The sequence below is a fragment of the Scylla paramamosain genome, chromosome 1, assembly GCF_035594125.1.
Source record: "Scylla paramamosain isolate STU-SP2022 chromosome 1, ASM3559412v1, whole genome shotgun sequence".
Taxonomy (NCBI): domain Eukaryota; kingdom Metazoa; phylum Arthropoda; class Malacostraca; order Decapoda; family Portunidae; genus Scylla; species Scylla paramamosain.
The window spans coordinates 33,255,193-33,260,183 of record NC_087151.1 but is presented as its reverse complement, the minus strand read 5'-3'; the positions used below and the strand labels follow the sequence as shown (position 1 = coordinate 33,260,183).

The 4,991-nt window shown below is 40.2% G+C and overlaps 1 protein-coding gene across 1 annotated transcript in view; it reads left to right on the top strand.

The window, feature by feature from the left end:
- Positions 1-643: 643 nt before the first annotated feature.
- The window catches only part of LOC135101329 (uncharacterized), a 72,286-nt gene continuing 67,938 nt past the window's right edge, over positions 644-4,991 (top strand). The window contains exon 1 of the mRNA XM_064005207.1: positions 644-1,116. The gene's annotated coding sequence lies outside the window, so the exon portion shown is untranslated. The remainder of the gene's footprint in view (positions 1,117-4,991) is intronic.

Sequence of the window (4,991 nt, the reverse complement as noted above, 5' to 3'; positions counted from 1 at the left end):
TCAGCAAGGCGCGAGATCCACCATTTGTCTTCTATTGCTGCTGTGAATGTTTTCTTGTGAAGTCTTAGTTTTAGTTATTAAAAGAAAAAAAAATAAATAATAATAATAATTTTTAACTCGCTTATCTCTTTTATCAAGGTGATGTATCTTTTAATCACTGTGTTAATTCTTTGTAGGGACGAGGCTTTGGTGTTTCCAGTGGTCGGATTAAATCATAAAGCATGCCTGAATCTCCTGGCAGAATTGACGGATCTTTAAAAAACAAGTTCCCCTCAAAGTCTTGACGTTTGACGTGAAAAAAAAAAGTGTCATTGATTATCGGTTTCTCTTTTTTTCATTCATTCAGAGGGAGCGTACAAGATGATTCTCACAGTGAGTACCATACGCTAAATCGACTCGGAGCAATCATAGTGACGGCGCATACTCAAATTAACGTATGTATTATGATTCCTAACACTCACTGGATGATGGATATTGTGATTTTAAGTCCACACACAAGTCCACCGCCATATCATGTAATGAAGCGATTGGTAATACCTGTTCCCAGTGCCCATGTCTTTCAGTCTCGGGGGATGGGTGGCACAATGCGCGGGGCGGCCAGGCTCGGCAGCCTCGCCGCTGACGCCACCCTGCTGGGCCGGGGGTCGGGTAGTGCCTGTTGGGCGTTTGGTGAGGTTGGTTGTGCGCGCTCTCGCACCCCAGGTGAAGTCGATAACCTTGGATGTGCTTACCTGTACTGTCTACCTGAATAGCAAATGCTTTCACATACGGTTAATGTTGCTGCGCGTGGAGCAAACTGATGCTGACAGGTTGACAATCCCGTCTGTGCGTCACTGTTGTATAATTATATACACCTGAGTGTTGTAAAGTTACGATTCATGTCACGCGTAGGTCACTGATGTGGAAAACTCAATGAATGAGCCCAAAGGGGCAAGGGAGCGATTACCTTGACAGGAAAATTTTGAATAAGTAATTGCTTCTTAAGAAACCGAGTGTTAGTCGCAAACTTGAGGAACCTTACATAGGAAGTCTCGATGAAGAGGGTGATGTGAGCGGTGACCAAACTGTTGAGGTGATCCCAGTCAGCCCCGCCCGCAGACACCCTCCGCGGAACAGGTAAGGCAGAACCTTTGCACCCTGTCTGTCCCTCTGCTGAAATTCCGCCCGGGAAATGACACGGAAACTCAGTGTGAACCGCAGTGTGTCCGGCGAGGAGTAAAGTTGAGGCAGTCTGATGCGATCGGACGATACGGTTGAAAATTGCTTCCCAAACAGGTCAATGGAACTTCTGTATTCACTTTGAAGCAAAATATACTAACGTTTAGCACAGACAGGACGAGGCTGCGCTGTTCCCCGTGATGCTTTGTTCCTCCGTGAAGGTCACAGGATTCGCAAATCGGAACAGTTTTTGTCTTTAGTGCTGTGGGAAAAAAGGAAACAACGAATATCGAGGTTCATTATTTCTTTTTATACAACGTCGAAATATACTTTAATATTCAACTTCTGTGTTAGCCTAAAAATCCGCCATTTCAGTTTGCTGTGAAATTTAATAAAATTCCGCTCTTGTCTAAAGTTCCCACGACCGAAATTCACAGCTTGGACGCGTCACCTCAGCAAATATGACACACTTAATGCTTAACTCTCGCACTGAGCCTCGCACTTTCCACCAGAATATGTAAAGGCTTCAGGCGAGCTTTAATTAGATGGACGGAACAGTGGTAGCGAAAGTTCCCACAAGCAATATTTGACTTTTTTTTGGCTCAAAGTTTCAGATTATGTGATATTTATTTCAACGGGGTACAATATAGAGTGCAACAGTGCGTATCATCATACATACGAGTACTTACATAATACATAGACTTCTAAATACATACAATGCTACAAAAGTGAGTTACGCAATCGTGTTTAGGAGAAAGGATAGCATTGTGGTGGCTGTGGTGGCAGTGCAGACCCGCAGGATTGACTGTCTGATGCTCTCTGTCTGTTTCCCGCGGTGATATACTGAGGCGCCTCACACTCACTATCTTGAACTTCATCCTTTTTCTTTTTTTTTTTAACGGGACGGAGGGAGAGAGTTTAGCCACTTACCATCCAGTGCGTATAGATTCAGTGCCTCCTCCTCTCTTTCCTGTTGACTTGGGTATATAATTTGCATAGTTAACATCATACACAGATTCATAAAACCCCATTAGTCTTTATTTCCAACTCAATAATAGCTCTAAATCAATGCATGTCTTAAGTTTTCGAGTGTTCATCTCCGCAACTCAAGCTCACAATATGACGCACGTTTCAGAGTTTAGTCAATCATCTTACCGCGAACAGCAGCTGCTCGGATGTCGTAAAGAGGTGTAACTGAATCCTGTAGTATATTGCTGATCGTCCCTTTTCCATTAACGATGCTCCGGGGATCTTTAACCGGTGAGGATTCTCTTCGTTTGCAAGGGATGACGATCGGGGAGCGAAATATGCATGAGAATCAAATCAAATTGTCCTGAGTTATCGTGGTTTTGTGCCTTTACTGCGTGATCGCTCTTATGGGAACCGTTTATATTTATCAAGTCCAGATGGTGTGTGTGTGTGTGTGTGTGTGTGTGTGTGTGTGTGTGTGTGTGTGTGTGTGTGTGTGTGTGTGTGTGTGTGTGTGTGTGTGTAATCGGATTTATGTTGTAAGCACTACGTAAGTGTGACCAAAAAATAATGTGTCTGAATCCTTTTGTTAGAGAGAGAGAGAGAGAGAGAGAGAGAGAGAGAGAGAGAGAGAGAGAGAGAGAGAGAGAGAGAGAGAGAGAGAGAGAGGCGAGAGGGAGGAAGTTTACGATTGGGGAATTTTTCATTGCTAACACTCGCGCAAAATATCGTGCGTGCCATAATTTCCTGCCATACCACAGGCAAATAAATCAGAGGAGCAAAAATTCCTGCCGAGAGGAGTTCGCTGAAAAGGAAGAGTAATTAAAAGAAAGTGAAAAAAGAGAGAGAGAAAAAAAAACAGGAGAAAAGGAAGAAACGTACAGTACAATAAAGTATGCACATAATTTTCGTTCCTGGGAGTAGAGAGGAAATAAGAAACCAAAAACAATAGAATTACTGGTGAAGTTTATTCCTTTCGAGTATAGACGAAAGGTATGAAGTAGTGATCTCTGACTTGAGCTGGCAGGTCAGGTCAGGTCAGGTCAGGCTACGGAGAATAGATGTACTGTCACCCCATGCATTCACTCCAGTAGACGACGCTTAAGTGACGCTGAAATATCATACATGGTTTCAGTTTGTAGGAGTATTTTGAGTGATATTACGGAGAGGGTAAATCATTTCAGTCTTCCTTATCTTTATTTGGAAAGTGGCCAGTCGGGGAAGAGAGAGAGAGAGAGAGAGAGAGAGAGAGAGAGAGAGAGAGAGAGAGAGAGAGAGAGAGAGAGAGAGAGAGAGAGAGAGAGAGGACTGCATGAACCGAATGACACGGCACCTTCAAAAAACATTGTGTAGAAAATATTGCGTGCACCAGAATTATGTGCTGATATTTTGTTGATATACCTACTATGAAATTTTAGATTAGCTAGTATTTACGTTTTCTATCTATCTACTTGTATCTATCTGTCTATCTATCTATTTACTATTATGTCTATATGTCTTATCTTCTACATATCTAGATCTTATTGTGTGTATGTGTGTGTGTGTGTGTGTGTGTGGGTAATATATATATATATATATATATATATATATATATATATATATATATATATATATATATATATATACACACACACACACACACACACACACACACACACACACACACACACACACACACACACAGGGTGTCCTATAAGTTTCCATACATTGGAAAGATTATAAGAAATTATAGAATTATAGAAAAAACATTTTTTATTTATATAATATCCTCTACATGACTGCCTTTATGTTGAAAACACTTTTCAATGCGTGTCCTGAACTGCTGAAGAACACGTTCAAACACATCTGGATTTATTCTTGTAATGGCGTTCGTGATACCATATGTATGGAAACTTACGGGACACCATATATATATATATATATATATATATATATATATATATATATATATATATATATATATATATATATATATATATATATATATACACACACACACACACACACACACACACACACACACACACACACACACACACACACACACTGATCTGGAAGTGTGTGTGTGTGTGTGTGTGTGCATCCGTGATCCTAGAGTATTTCTTAACTGCAAACATGAATGCTATAGAAAATGCAAATCCCTTTACCTAACGAACACGTATGATGGGACCTCAGAATTTCCTGTATTAATGAACGTAGAGGTGTGCATACGAGCTTATGTATCTCCAGTCCAACAATTTTCGGCTGCTTAGTGTTCACGGTAACTGAGAGACGATGAGGTTTAACATCAAGTAAAGTGTTACACGTCCACTGTCTTTCATTATACCAGTACCTAAACCTCTGGTGACACTAAGGTTCTCTATGTACTCGGTGACTGATTTCATAATGGAGATAAAATTAATGTGCTTTGTGCGTGTGTTTCGTGACTCATAATATCCTGCTCGTAATTTTGTTCTCTTATATTGCATACTTATATCAGACTCTAGTAGAGTTTCTGAGGTCATTTTCCTAATCCTAGTGACAGAGTAACAAGGATTTTTCATCGTTAGTAAGAAAACCACTAATGAGAATCTGATGAATCATCTCTGCACCCTCACAGATCGGTATTCATTAACGTTTTATTTTATTTCACGTACTTTTTTCGAACTTTATTAGCAGTCATTGGAATTTTCAAGAGTGTTTTCGTAATCATAGTGACAGTGTAACAATGGTTCTACACCGTTAATGAAAGAACCACTCAGGAGAATCTGATAAATAATATTTGTAACTTTTGAAGAAAGTTACAAATGTTAAGTTATTATTAAGTGAGAGAGCAAAGTCATTAATTTAAAGATATAGGGAGGTTATGGGACGCGAGAATTTTT